The sequence below is a fragment of the Siphateles boraxobius genome, unplaced genomic scaffold, assembly GCF_051911475.1.
Source record: "Siphateles boraxobius isolate OS27281-9 unplaced genomic scaffold, OSU_SipBor_1 13, whole genome shotgun sequence".
NCBI classification, from domain to species: Eukaryota; Metazoa; Chordata; class Actinopteri; order Cypriniformes; family Leuciscidae; genus Siphateles; species Siphateles boraxobius.
In genome coordinates, this window is record NW_027508733.1 from 27,082,984 (window position 1) to 27,099,185 (window position 16,202).

At 45.3% G+C, this 16,202-nt stretch overlaps 1 long non-coding RNA gene across 1 annotated transcript in view; it reads right to left on the bottom strand.

The window, feature by feature from the left end:
* Positions 1–16,202, bottom strand: part of LOC143736207 (uncharacterized) — a 42,828-nt gene that overhangs the window by 25,773 nt on the left and 853 nt on the right. The window lies entirely within an intron of this gene.

The following is a 16,202-nucleotide window of genomic DNA, read 5'->3' on the forward strand; positions in this document are numbered from 1 at the left end:
TAAGTTAAGTTTTGCTGCAAAGTTTTGGTTAAACGATTCGACTGCAAAGCCCGCTTTCCAACTTCAAAGACTTTCCATCCATCGGCCAACACACCACATGATTGGCCACCCAAGACATCTATCCAGGCACGAGGATCAACGAACCCAGGAAACCCCCTTTTACGCCGACAAAAGGAATCCCCAAAGGAACGCAAAGAAAAGCAAGTAGCCTCCAGACTCTTAACTGAACTGGTGCTTTGATTTAAAATGTAATAACCCCGCCTAAGAAACAATAGAAGGGTTAAATTAATGATTGATGGTTCGTTCAGGTCATGTCTTATAAGTGCATATAGAAACTTGGGATTTCTTATTTCTTAAAACTCATTCTTTCCTCACTCTCTTTCTTTCTGCAACTCGTATGAATGTGTGTGTGCGTCTGATTGTGTTAGATATTAGTTTTATGTGGTAGAATAATCAATAAAGTCTTCTTTGTATTTTAAAGAGAATTTTTCTTGTGTTATGTGCTTACGAATTTAATGTCTTAACCCTCTGGGGACCAAATGTTTTGACATACCCTGACATTTGTGCTTTTTTCAGTTATTTATAAACATGTTAATGGCCAAGGTGTAAATTCAGTCTATATAGCACAAATGGGGCTACCATAATATGTGACCAACATGTATATGTTCATGTTTGTATTTTTAAGAGAATAATGTTTATGCATGGTTATTGAAAAAAATAAAAATGAAAGTTGCTGAAATAAGACCACAATACACATACTAAATATGTGCCCACAAGACTTTTGACTAATGGATGTTGTCGGTTCGAGTTCTGGCTTCAAAATGATGTGAAAATCATCCTGCCTAATCGTTCACATAAAACCATACATTGATTTAAACTTTGTAAAACAGTTTTTTTGTCAGAAGAGGTTTATGCGTGGGAGTGGTAATGGCCTATCAATATTATTGAGATTCAGACCAGGGGTGTGACATAGACACTCCCCCAATGGCTTATGGCCTATCAAGTGAGGCAGCCTGAACAAAGAATGAGAGTAGATTCAAAGGTTTTGTTTTTCAATCTGTTATATTGTAATTCCTCTATGTGGAGGAACTCAATGTTCTAAATTTGCTCTAAGCAAATCAAATGTGAGCAAAATAAAAAAAATTATCAGTCGGCTATAAACAAAGCAATTGTGAGCGATAAATAAACAAAAGTAAAGGCAGGTATCTCACAGTAAATGCGTATGCCACGTTGATGCGGGCTCTAAGCAAATCAAATGTGAGCAAAATAAACAAAAGTAAAGGCAGATCTCTATCCTCACAGACCACGCCTGCTATGCTAGCGGGCTAAGACTAGTAGCGGAAGTTCGGAAAGTTGGATATAAGTAGTGAAATCAAAGCAATCCGATTGTTTTGAGAATACAGTAACATGTCTTGGTGCCATTTTTGAAAACAGTTCCTGTTTAACTGAAGACACAAGTGAACATTACATGCCTGCATAGGCGTAATTTGCGCCACCACTTTTTACTGAGGTCGATATTGTCACCACCACTTTTGAAACATCTCGCGGCACGAATGTACCGATACAAATAAATAAAACATCTCCAGTTAACTAGCAGAGAATTAATTTAATTCGTTTGTTAAATAAGAGGCAATCTAGTGCTGCAATGTGTTGTTTTTTAAATAAAGTGATCAAAGTGCTCGTTACCGCTGTGATCAGTGGCGCGCATACTGTGTTCTCTAGTGGCTCGCGCATAGTCTTCACTCGGATGCACGCTTCAATCCGTTGTAGAGACTCTCTATTCGTTCCGGTGATATTACAAAACAAAATGCATACAAACGTATCCTTGCCTGATATACAACCACTGATAAACATAATCGGTTTTGATGAAAAAAAACCTGTATGCGGTAGTGCAGATTAGAACCCAGAACCTCTGACACGCTGGGAAAAAGTTATGCCACTGGACCGTTTAAACGTAAAATTCTCACCACAAACAACATATATCAAACCTATACCAAACATTAGTGGTCGACCGATATATCGCCACGGCTGATATATAAGCCGATATTTGGCTTTTTTTTTAAATATCGGCATCGGCCGATATGTTTTTCTCATTCGCCGATGTGTTGGAAGCGGGACTTTTATTTTGACGGTGCTGCAGACTTTTATTTTGACGGGCGGCACTAGCACCTGAGAAGAGAACACCAGGGGCCTCATGTATCAATCTTGCGTACGCACAAAAACTTTGCTTACGCCAGCTTTCACGCTCGCGGTCGGATGTACTAACAGTGAAATTAACGTGAGAATGTGAGTTCCTCCACGCCAATTTCATGTCTGGCGTACGTACATTTCTCATAGTTTTTGTCCGTTGGCGACTCTTACAGGCAATGAAGTTAAGTTGCAAACATTACACAGCGAATTGTTCTAAGTCTATCGCACTATACCACCTGTGGGAAGCATTACTATTAATTTGCAATTTATAAAATAATTTACATATATTGTCACACGAGCCTTATGGGAATATTCTATCAATTATGCAATTAAGTGAACATATAAAAGCATATGCAAATTGATACAACCCTTAGTCTATGGCAATGGCAGCTTTGGCCTTATTAGAGGACATTGCTAATGGCAGAATCCGAAGAGAACGACTTTTTAGGGACCACAATGATTTTCTGGCCCAGGATGATGACTGGTTTATCAGCCGTTTCTGATTTCCAAGGGCTATCCTGTGCGGAGTTGGGTCCGAATCTAAAGAAAGAGAGAGCGAGGAGCCACGCAATACCCGTTCCCTTGCATGTGCTGACAACACTTGCTTTCCTGGCAACTGGTTCTTTCCAAAGGGAACTGGCAGACCGCTCAGGAATAAGCCAGACGTCTTTGAGCCGCGCAATGCCAGCGGTATGGGTCGGGATCATCCGCATGTCTACCAGGTATATAAGGTTCCCATATGATGCAGTTGACCAGCCAAACATTAAAACGCAATTGCAGCGATAGCCGGTTTTCCTAATGTAATCGGAGCGATCGACTGCACACACATTGCTATAAAGGCGCCATCTGAAGAATAATTTGCATATGTGAATCGGAAAAATAAATGTGCAGATAATATTGATTACCTTCAGGGCAGTCCTGTAGTAAATCCGAGTCTCACACAGCAGCAGTTACTACTACAGAGAGTAAAGTGTCACCCATAATTGAGGCAACTCTCTGCTCAAAGGGTGTAAGTTCATCGACCTCTTTACCACTGCCTGTTCTGCCCACACTCTGTCAGTGCGCAGCAGTTCCATTTAATGTCCAGCTTTATATCAGACCATTTCTTTTTAAGGTCATTTACAGTGCTACTTTCAGATCCCACTGCATTGATGGCATCAGCCAAACTCTCATATTTTTTCCTTTTGTTATTAATTCCGGAGGACAAAGTTCCAAATATTTTTTTTCTCGTTTCTACCTCAGCACCTCTGATTCACTTTCTGTAAAGTTTCGTCTCTTGCCGCTTGCTTTAGCCATTTTCTTACTCCTTTCTTTTGCCAAAGTGGACTCATTACCATATTTAAATGTATTTAATTAAGGGAGGAGACTTGGTGGGGCGTTGTGCTCGTGCATGTGCGCTAATTTTTACGTTAATTGGGATGTACAAAGAGAATATGCGTGGGATCCTTCGTACGCAGAGATTCATACATCTGTTTTTTTTTGTGCGTACGCACATTTACAGCTTTGTCCGTACGCAATGTTTTAGTATGAATTCAACGCAAGTCTTTGTACATGAGGCCCCAGCACCTGAGAAAAGAACGGCAGCGCCTGAATCTGATCACACAGATCAGACCGAACCCGTGGCTACAGAACTGGTAATCAAAGAAAGTAAATGGTATGCGAAAAAGTAATGCGTTTGCTTTTATATTATTTGTAACCGAAAAGGCAAACAATCAGGCTAAAATACTTTATAATTTACCGTCAACATTCAGCAAATGCGCATCTACATAATTTAAACAAATCTCTAAATATCTTATAAACATTTAATTTCACAAACCTTGCAGATTTAATCGAATCCAGCTGTGGTATCTTGTGAAGTGTGCATTTGTAGCCTGCATAAACGTGTTCCTGCGAGTGACGGTCCGTGCTAAGTGAGTAAATGCGAACAGAAGATCAGCTTCACAGGAGACACGACCGGAACTTTTTTTTAAATATGCTGTCCTATATCCAGTTGCCCACTGTTTCATATTAATTTCGTTTTCACTGTGTGCTGTATGTAAAATTAGCGTTACCTTGTCAAAAGTCAAAGTAAAAAAAAATATGTTTATCAGTGTGCACATCAGTGTTACAGTGTTTACTTTCTTTTTATTCACATATTCATATATTTTTTAACAATTACTTTATTTGAGAAAAATACTGTAATAGGATTGCAGATTCAAGAAGTTGCCATCTAAGCATGTTTATTTTAAATATTTTTTAAATATTTATTAAATTTATCTAATTTATTAAATATTGATTTATATATAAATATAAAGTATATATATATATATATATATATATATATATATATATGGTGTGTGTGTGTATATATATATATATATATATATGTTTGATATATAAATATAAATATCGGCCATCGGCCACCCTGCTCTCTAAGATATCGGCATCGGCATCGGCCATCAAAAAACCCATATCGGTCGACCACTACCAAACATATACCAAATTATACCCAATATACTGTTTAAATCGATTGCTGAACATCATAATGTTGTACATACAACTGCTAAACACGCTCTTTGCTAAACAAGTAGCGTGGAGTACATTTTCTTTGTTTTAAAAAGTGGGTGGGACGGGGGCATTTCCAAGGTGTGTCCTGCCTTTTATCAAGCTGTCCTTTGCAAAACACAATGAATAGCCGCTCCGTGAGCTGGAATCGCTCTCTTTTCATACAGATTACAGAAGCTGAGAATATTTGTTTTTTTATATAAATTACTTATTTTAAAAGATGCGTTCTCAAGCTTTATGCCCGTGGGTATGTTTGCCTGTTTGACTGAATTTTCGTGGAGTTACAGATCATTTTCAAACGCGTTTCAAATTGGAGTTCACTGACCGAGAGAGTGCAGAACACGCATCATGTAAATTTATTCTTTATTTGGCAAAAAGCAAAACACTTTATTTTTATTGTGAGTATACAGAAAAAAATTGAAACTGAACAGGATCGATTGATGTATAACACGAAAATGAAAGATAAAAATTAACAGCGCATTTTGAGTTTATTTTACAATGCTAAAATAAAAAAAAACGAGCAAAACGCGGGGGCGCTTTTATGGTCCCCAGAGGGTTAAACTGCTGATCTAAGTTACATTGCTAATACATAGTGTTTCACTATAGTTTGAATATTTATATCCATTTTAGAGCTGATAGTTACAGCCCATTCAAATGAACGCTGGACGAGTCATTTTCTCGGCCGTTTAAGTGGTTCGTTTAAGATTCCCTATAAACTAATTAATAATTCCTTTTGAGCTAAATTGACCTGTCTTACCTGACAGATTTACTACAAACTTCACGGTCCCTAATTGTTTGTTTCTGTGTCAGCATGTAATAACAGAAAATCAACACAGAGAATGTGCTATGTGCCTGTAACGATCACAGGTTACAAGAATGAACTTTTAAGTGTCTAAATTGGTATTTTGTGAGAGTTATTAGAACTCTTAAAGGGGGAACTGTTGTATTACAAATGTATTAATGTTTAATTTAGGCTCCAATACAATATTATATAAACTGAGAAAGTTTAGTAGACTGAATTTAGCATTTGAGGTATAAATGATGATATCAGAGTTATCAGCAAGAGATTCCTTGCCAGTTCTGTTTCTCTCTATTGTAAGTTAAATGATTCAGATTACTGAGACTCACCCTTTGTCTTTAATGGCTCCTGGAGCCCCCTGTCCCAGTCATTAAATAGTTAGGCTGATTGGATTAGCACCTGTAAACCAATGACACTGTTATGCTGATGAGATCAGGGCTGGGGAATTTCCAGTAACGGGCTGACTCCTGTACTTCCTTTACATGCTTTTGTGTAGATTGTCTCCACCTCTATGTAATCCCTCCGCCTTGAAAGGTATAAACTCTACTGTGCTTAGCTATTCTGTGTTTACAGGATGCTGGAGACACCCGCCCAAGGCTTCTGAAAAATTAAAGAGGAAAATACCCCTAGAGTCTGCGAGAGCAGGGGCGGAAGATGACTCAATGGTGGACAACATGGTTAACGACTTTGGAATGGAAACGGATATGAGTATGGAGAGTACTTCACAAAAGACTAGTTCAGGTTCAGCAGTTAGCAAAGCCATTGAACTCCAAGCTTGTGTCTGTGGCTGGAGCAAGGCGACAACGGTCAGGGGTTTGAAGATTCATCAAGGGAAAATGAAATGCTTGAGGGAGAAGGGACAAGGGCCTCGCATTGATCAGTACTTCTTACGGAGTCAGTCAAGTCAGTCGAATGAAATCCAGCGACAGGAAGCAAACCACAGTTCGCAGGATATCAGCACCCCTGTCATAGAGGAGATGAGGGTTTGCACAGTTAGTGATGAACACATTGATTCTTGTGAACCCGGTCAGACTAACCAGCATAAGAGAGAAAAGAACCTCAACGGGCATAGGCCTGGAGTTAGATGGCCAAGAGCTAGTGAGAAAACTGCATGGGACACGGTAAACACAGATCTATGCTTTGCATTGGAAAGATTAACTGGTACAGTTGAAGAGAAGCTGGATAAATTTGGGGGCATCATTTACGCATATGGAAGTGAGAGGTTTGGTGTGGAAAAAACAGTACAGTACAAACTACTCCTGGATTGTCTAGACGGCAGCAGAAAATTGAAGGGTTAGTTAGAGAAAGGAGACAGCTGAGGAAGCAATGGAAAAGAGCGGAACAAAGTCGGAAGGAGGGACTCAATCTCTTACAAAGGGCCATAAAAGATAAGCTTTCAACATTACGCAGAGCTGAGCGCCTACGGAAACGCTACAAAAAGAAGGAACGTGCGAGGGCTAATTTCTATAAAGATCCATTCAAATTCATAAAGAAGTTATTCACCAGTGAGAAGAATGGCACTTTAAAAGCATCTAGGGTTGAGCTAGAGAGATATTTGGAGGAAACGCATACAGATGCAAAAAGGCATGAGCCTATGTCAATTCCGTCAGACATCCCACCTGTCAATCCACCAGAATACCAAATGGAGGTCTGTGCACCTAAGTGGAAAGAGATAGAGCAGGTTGTGAGAAAGGCAAGGGCTTCATCATCTCCAGGGCCTAATGGAGTTCCGTACAGAGTGTACAAGAGTGCTTCAGGAGTTCAGAACCATCAACAACTTTAATTTTCAACAACTTCAAGAATTGTGTCCACTGCAAAGGCCAATGCTAGTATACATTTAATGAGGGGCTTTGAAAATAATAAGCTGATGGTTCTTTTGATAGTTAACCTGTTAACCGTTGCCAGAGCGCCGGCGCTCTGAAGCATTTTTTTGTTTAAATAGTTCAAAGTTACTATCAGATTTAAAGTTATTACCTTGACAAACTATACATCATTAAAAAGATATAAGACTCAGGTTTCAGTATTTGACCACTAATGTATTCTGAGAAACTTATATTGAGAGTTATGTCTTAATTTGTGTCAGGAGTTATGTAATCAAAAAATGAGTCGATATGTTTAATATGAATTATGAGCGTCAGCCGCTCTTATTCAGAAAAAAACTCCTGTGAGGTCATCATGACAGCGCTTGAAAAAACAACGTCCCTCAGGGCTTTTAGCTCAAAAATGTGCAGATTTGGAGAAATAGATTCTCATAGGTTTACATCAGATTTATATAGACAGGAATAATATGTATTGAATTTATACACAAATGGGTCGATGTAATCATTACTAGCGCTGGATACTCAGATGTACTGTGTTTTCAATCCATACTGGCACTGAGGGCGCCGTGTGCACATGCTGTCCATATATGGAACACACGAAGAAGAGCCATAATCGTGTGACATCCCAGTAAGTCCCTGGCATAAACAAAGCTTCCAGAGATCGCTGTAAAATGCAGATAAAAACGTTTTGAAGACAATAAACATGATTGCAATGATATTTGATTTACCTGTGTTCTTCGAGCCATGTTAGGTATTTTCATAATAATAGATTATATTTATAATGTAATACTAATCGATGTAGACTTTGTCATTGTGCAGAATACTAAAATACTATATTTTCTGTCTGATTTTTTTTTTATCTGAAGCCAAACAGATCACAGAAGGTTATTTAAAACACTCGACTTGCGCTATAAAGTAAGTTTGGAACACAAACATGGTTCTCTTACGAGAGGTTCTCTCGTATTGCGTAAGTTTAGCTTACGCTACGGGTAAGATTCATCTTCTCGAGATACTGAAGCCAAAAAATTATCCTTAATTTTGTATAACTTGTCAACACAGTGCAGCAGCTAGCAGACCTAGAGCAGGCCATCTCGCGTGCTCATTGGCTGCCCTGCGGGCAACTGCTGCAGCCTACCAGTGCGCCCGGCGTGACGTCACGCCCAATGAAGGGCGCCCGCGCCTTTATAGCGTCACAGCCCACCAGATAGGCGTGGCTTAGCGTATAAAATAGGGGCTGTAGGCTGAATTCTCTGATTTTTCGACTCTTCAGCGAGCTCTTCGCATCGCTGGATTTGAGAGAAGCCACCGCCGCCATCGAACAGCGAACAGCCAGCTTAGGACAGCGCTGAGGAAGCCGGCCGTCTTCGCCACCTTCAGCCATCCGTGCGAGCTACGCTATCCGGCGACGTATCCTTTTTTGCAAATCATTCTAAAAGAGCAGCGAGCGTCTTTTTAAAGAAGCCTCGCACTTCCTGCGGCTCGTGTAAAGCCCCGCTCAGCGCCGGAGACCGCCACCTGATCTGCGCTCTCTGCCTGGGCCTGGAACACGCAGAGCTCGCCCTCGCGTCCGGGGGCTGCGAGCTCTGTGAGGAGCTTCCGCTGTCGACCCTGCGGGCTCGACTCGAAGCGTTCAACACCACAGCAGTCACTCCGCCTCCTGTGGGACCGCGCAGAAAGAAGCGCCGTTCCCTGAGACAGCCGGAACCTGTGGCCACAGCGACGCGCTCGCCGGAGAACCTCCCTCGAGCCTCGCTCTCGCCTTCCCCACCTCTCCTCACTGACGCGCAGCTGCCGCTTGCGAGCCTCACTGCCGTCACTTCGGAGGATGAATCCGTGGGACACGCCACAAAAGACTGCTGCTCTATCCTGGCATCAGACAGCGAGGAATGGTCGCTTCACTCCGCCTCCTCGTCAATCCAGGAATCCGCCCGTACCCGCGCTGGAGCTGACGCGGAACTTATGCGCCTGCTGACGCAAGCTGTCGACCGTCTCGGGCTCGAGTGGTCGCTGCCGAAGGAACCCGCGCCGAACAGGCTCGACGGCTGCTTCCTTCAAAGTCGCCGCCGCGCAGTTTCAGAAACCAGGCCAGCTCCATTCCTGCCGGAACTTCATGCGGAGCTGACGAAGTCGTGGAATTCGCCTTTTTCGGCTAGACTTCAGTCACAGGCCTCCGCGTCGCTCTCCCGAGTGGACGGCGCCGCCGAGAAAGGGTACACAGCGATTCCCCCTGTGGAAGAGGCGGTCGCAGCGCACCTTTGCCCGCCCTCCGCGAGATGGCGGTCACGGTCAGCCCTCCCGTCTAAAGCCTGCAGAGCCACTTCCGCCTTGGTCGGCCGCGCTTATGCCGCCTCCGGCCAGGCCGCGTCTGCTCTACACTCGATGGCTGTGCTTCAGATCCTGCAAGCCGACCTCCTCCGTGAATGGGATGAGAAGGGCCGGGACCCAGCTGCGGTTACGGATTTGAGAAGCGCGACGGATCTTTCTCTCCGCGCCACCAAAGCTGCAGCCCAGGCCATCGGACGAGCCATGGCCGCGTTAACCGTGACGGAGAGGCACCTGTGGTTAACGCTCGCGGATATGAGGGAAACTGAGCGAGCCACCTTTCTGAACGCGCCGCTTTCCCCCACTGGTCTCTTCGGCCCAGCGGTGAACGGGATTGTTGACCGCTTCTCTATGGTGCAAAAGACCACGCAGGCCATGAACCTCTTCCTGTCGCGACGCTCGAGTTCCGCCACAGGCCGCTCTCGCGAGAGACAAAGCCAGCCTCCTGTGCGAACCAGCACCCAGCGTCCAGCACAGCCTCAGCATCAGCCTTCGCAGCGACGTCAGGGCGGCCGCCCTAGATCGCGCTCAGACAGCCGTCGCAGACCGCCGCCCCCCAGAGGGCCTCGGCAAAGGCTCACGCTGAAGTCTGAGCACGCGAAGCCCTCCTAACAGCGGGAGAGAAAAGACGCGCGTGTCCCGCTGCGGCCGGACCGCCGTCAAAGTTAATTTCCCTGTCAGTCCCCTTCGAACAGGCTACTGCAGTGGTTCAACTAGCAGCCAACGAGCCGGTTTATTCACCCTCTCGCCTGCACACAAACGCCGTTTTCACGGCGACCCAGAGAAATCTCAAAAAGAGTATAATGTCTGGTCCGGCTCACGCCGTCAGTGTTTTAAGTGTAGTGAATGTGCCCACGCCCCAGTGTTCACCCCTACACATAAGCACTCAAAATCCCGTGTCACTCACAGAGCACACTCTCATAAAGCGCAGAAAAGCCCCTCGAGTGTTGTATGTAAGAAATGTGTCCACAGGTCTGTGCCCACTATCTGCCCGCTCTGTTACACGATCAAAAAAGCTTATGAACGTAAGTCTCGTGCCCGCCAGAGAGCGCTCACGCTTGCTAACACAAACCTTCCCCCGGGTCCCGCCTGTGCGTTTAAGTGTTATCACGAAACACAGGGCGTTAATAAAACGCTCCCCATCTACTATGATCGGGGCGTCAGATACAGTTGTAAGTCTCGTGCCCGCGTGCGCGCGCTCACGCTTACAGAGAGCTCTCCCGCCCAGAGCGCTGCTCGCGCGTCAAAGTGTGGCAAAAGTATGTTCCCCATCCCTTATGATCGGGACATCTCACATAAGTCAGCCGGTCTCGGCTGTCAGCGAGCGGCCATTGCCCAGAACCGAGAGCGTGCCCGCAAATGGCGGCGGTCTGAACCCGGAGGCCATTCGCCCCCTGGCGGCTCACATAGCTGGGTGGGAAACTATCCCAGGGATTTCAGAATGGGTGTTGAGCACAATAAAGCAGGGCTATGCACTTCAATTCGTTCGCCGTCCTCCGCGCTTTCAAGCCCGGACCGCGACGATAGTGAATGCGGAAGTAGCACACCTACTTCACGCAGAAATAGCAAAGCTGCTGTGCAAAGGGGCTATAGAAAAGGTGCCGCCTTCTCTGAGCGAGTCAGGCTTTTACAGCCGATATTTTCTCGTACCCAAGAAGGACGGAGCCTTCAGACCTATCCTAGATCTGAGATATTTGAACAAAGTGCTTGTAAAAAGACCGTTCAAAATGCTTACGACCAGAAAAATCCTCGCGCACGTTCGCCCGAGGGACTGGTTTATTTCTCTAGATCTGAAGGATGCCTATTTTCAGATTCAGATAGTACCCCGTCACAGGCAATTTTTGAGATTCGCCTTCGACGGTCAGGCATATCAATACACCGTCCTGCCGTTCGGCCTGTCCCTAGCACCCCGTACATTTACAAAGTGCATGGACGCGGCGCTCGCCCCCCTGAGAAGTCAGGGGCTGCGCATAATGAACTATCTGGACGATTGGCTGATATTGGCACAGTCAGAGACAGAACTACTATCTCACAGAACAGTGCTTCTCAGTCATCTGGAAAGCTTGGGTCTCACGGTCAACTGGACCAAGAGCTCATTACTGCCCAGCCAGTCAATTTCCTTTTTAGGAATAGAACTGGACTCGGTGACCATGACGGCTCGTTTATCGACACAGCGCGCGCGCCGTGTTCGCCACCTAGCCGCATCTTTCCAGAAGGGCAGCTTTCTCCCTTTGAAAACATTTCAAAGGATGTTGGGCTGTATGGTATCAGCTGCAGCGGTGCTCCAGCTGGGCCTACTGCGCATGCGCCCGCTCCAACGCTGGTTGAACGCTCGCGCGCCTCGCCGAGCCTGGGTGTCTGGCGGCCAGAAAATCAGAGTGACTCAGACCTGCATAACAGCTCTGCAGCCCTGATTAGTGGCCGATTGGTACCAGCATGGAGTAATGATGGGAACCATCTCTTATCGGAAGGTCATCTCGACAGACGCGTCCAACTCGGGTTGGGGCGCGCTGTTCGAGGGCAGACCGGCCTTTGGCCAGTGGTCAGACCAGGAGAAGGGTTTTCACATAAACTGTCTGGAAATGATAGCGGTCGAGAACGCGCTGAAGTGCTTCCTCCCGTTTATACAGGACCAGCATGTTCTTGTCCGCTCGGACAACACATCTGTGGTATCCTATGTAAACCGTCAGGGCGGTGTCAGATCCAGAAATCTCTGCAATCTGACAGAACGCCTCCTTATTTGGTCACAGACGAACCTGCGCTCGCTGAGGGCGGCGCATGTGCCTGGCCATTTGAACGACGGCCCAGACAGACTGTCCAGTGACAATGTTCCCCCAGGGGAATGGTCCCTGCACCCCCAAACGGTCCAGAAACTGTGGCGCCTATTCGGCAGAGCGGAAGTCGACCTGTTTGCGTCAAAAGACAACGCTCAATGCCCGATGTTCTTCTCGAAGGACGAGGACGCGCTGGCCCAGGTTTGGCCCAGCCTCCCGCTATATGCTTTCCCTCCGGTCTCTCTGTTGCCACAGGTGATCAAGAGGATCAGGGAAACGCGCCACTCGGTGCTCCTCATAGCCCCGCGTTGGGAGAATCAGACTTGGTTCCCGGAACTGGCACGGCTGTCACATACAGCTCTGTGGCCGATTCCGGTGAGGGCAGATCTCCTCTCTCAAGCTCGCGGCACGATCTGGCATCCCCATCCAGAGCGCTGGTCTCTGCATGCATGGTTGATCAACGGGTACTCGTTGCCCTGCCAGAAGGAGTGATGAACACGATCACGCAGTCTAGAGCCCCTTCCACGAGAAGGCTCTACGCGTCTAAATGGTCGGTGTTCTCTGGATGGTGCACCGACAGAGGTCTGGACCCGCGGACATGCGGGGTGGCGCATCTGCTCACTTTCCTACAAGAGCTGTTGGATAAGGGAAGATCCCCATCCACGCTCAAAGTTTACGTGGCGGCCGTAGCAGCATTCGTGGAATCGACGCACGGCCAGTCACTGGGAAGACATGAGTTGGTCATCCGCTTCCTTAGAGGAGCTAGAAGGATGAATCCGCCGCGCCCCCCGTCGGTTCCCATGTGGGATCTTTCACTGGTCCTCGAGGCCCTGAAAGCTTTTCCATTTGAACCACTAGACTCCGTGGAGTTGAAATATCTATCACTAAAAGCCGTTTTTCTGACTGCACTTTCGTCAGTAAAACGTGTAGGGGATCTGCACGCGCTGACTGTCAGCGCGTCGTGTCTTGAGTTCGGACCAAATGACTCTAAAGTCATCCTCAGACCTAGACATGGTTATGTCCCTAAAGTGATGGGCACTCCATTCAGAGCGCAAGTTATTTCGCTGTCAGCTCTGCCAGCATCTGACAGCGAAAGTGATGTGAATCTCCTCTGCCCTGTCAGAGCGCTGAGGGTTTACATTACGCGCTCCGCCTCCTTCAGGCGTTCGGAACAGCTTTTCGTTTCGTTTGGTGGGCGCGCCAAGGGGCTTGCCTCCTCGAAACAGAGCCTGTCCAGATGGATAGTGGACGCTATAGCGGCAGCTTACGCGTCAAAAGGTCTGCAATGCCCTGTGGGCATCAGGGCTCATTCCACGAGAGGCGTGGCCTCTTCGTGGGCATGGTCCAGTGGAATTTCTATCCATGACATATGTGTAGCGGCGGGCTGGAGCTCCCCGTCTACCTTTGTCAGGTTTTATAACCTAGAAGTTCCTGCCTTGCAGGCTAAACTGTTGTCAGTCTGAAAAGAGGTGTATTCTGCCCAGATCTCCTGCTCAGATCACGTTCATGACTCAGCTCTCCTGGTTGAGCTGCACTAAGTAGGGTATGTGCCATATGACTATACAGACCGGCGCGCTGCTCTGTATTCCCTATGTGTGCTTATGTACAAGTGATGGCCCGCGTGGCTGGCCACCTTATTTTTTCCACTTATGGGGTTCCCCTTAAGCTCGGGGTCTCATGTGGATGCTTGGCGCGCACGGCGTTGACAAAGTGTTCCCGTAGCGTAAGCTAAACTTACGCAATACGAGAGAACCTCTCGTAAGAGAACGATACTCGGTTACTAACGTAACCTCGGTTCTCTCTAGAGAGGGAACGAGTATTGCGTAACCGGCCGTGCTCACGCCACGAGCGACTTCGCTTCAGTCGTCGAAAAACCAGAGAATTCAGCCTACAGCCCCTATTTTATACGCTAAGCCACGCCTATCTGGTGGGCTGTGACGCTATAAAGGCGCGGGCGCCCTTCATTGGGCGTGACGTCACGCCGGGCGCACTGGTAGGCTGCAGCAGTTGCCCGCAGGGCAGCCAATGAGCACGCGAGATGGCCTGCTCTAGGTCTGCTAGCTGCTGCACTGCGTTGACAAGTTATACAAAATTAAGGATATTTTTTTGGCTTCAGTATCTCGAGAAGATGAATCTTTCCCGTAGCGTAAGCTAAACTTACGCAATACTCGTTCCCTCTCTAGAGAGAACCGAGGTTACGTTAGTAACCGAGTATCGTTTTAATCTCATAAATTGTAGTGTAATGATGTTATGCTAAGCTAACGTTTTAGCTAGGCCTAGGTGCACCTGCCACCTAGCTGTTATTTTTATGATTTTTTTCTAAATAGGAATGCTTACTGAAATGTTTATTTTTTTCAAGAAGGTCATTCGAGACAGTTTCAAATGTGAAGTGAGAACTTTGAAAAAAGAAATCAGGGATTGAAACAGTGTGAATAGCCAGTCGTTAGTAATTATAATGATGACAAAAGAAAAACATATTTAGAGCAATAAACAGGCCGGAGAGGTGTGAATGTGTGCAGGGGAGACTGAGACTGAATGGGGCTCGTTTGCACCACAAAACAATAGAGACAATAGACTGAATAGATGCTTAGAAAATGACAATAAACATCAGTTTGCATTTTAGAGTCAAATCAAAATAAAGTCATATAACATGATCTTGAAAAACATTTAACTAAATACAGAGTTTTTGTCATCTTCAGATTTTAAATATAACATGGTCAGACATATGGCTTTAGCTGCAGTGCATTCATAGATTGATACAATGCCAACTTCAATATTATTTTTATGAAGATATTTCATAAAAAAATTAATTTCTAATAACTTTACAAAACTTTTAAGCTACTTATAACTATTTTTTTCATTATGACAATAATTAATTCTACATTTACAATAAACTACCAGGTCTCAGCTTTCAAATGAGATCATACTTGTGCTTTTAGTACAAAGGGTTCATGAACTGTATGTGTTTTAGTTTGGGTATGCCATTTCTGGGGATTTTACAAAGTGGGGTTGCAGGCTAACAGGTTAACCCTTTCACACGTAAGTTTAAAATATTCTAACTGACCCCCCAGCATGAGTTTTTCAAGGCGACCGTTATTTAGAACTTGTCACTTTAATGTTTCCATGGTGACGCGCCATTGCTTGCCACGTGACACAGCGCAACCACAACACAGCGCTGAATGAATGATGATCTGCTTTTATGTAATTTTCCCTTTTTTATTAAAAATATTCACAAATTTATTAGACTTAGCATGAAACACTGATATTCCGATTGTCAAATGTGCAAGTGGATGTGTTTTGTTGTTTAAACACCTTTATAACGATCGCGTTAGTTGAGCTCTATGCGCGATGGGCGGCGCCATGTTAGTTTGTTTCACAGTTCAGAGAATCGGATCTGTTGGATTTACACGTCAATTCCTCCACTTCTCACGAAATGCATGAAAGTAAGTGGCAGGTGAACTGGGAGAAGAATAGGGTCAGATGTAAAGCTACTTACACAATGTGTATCTGATATGAATAAAACGTGTTGTCTTATTATAATGTAAAGGATTATAATTGCCGCTTCCATAAACATCAGTGTGTGTTACAAACTCAAAATCATTGTTTTGCTAGTACTTGTGTGTATTTAAATGTCTGAAACCTAAAATAAACATTATGTGGTTAAAAGCACTCAATAGTTGTGATATAGGACAGCACTGAGTGGGTCTTCTCTGGCTCAGCGCCAGCAAACGCGCGAAAGCACGTTTGAATTTA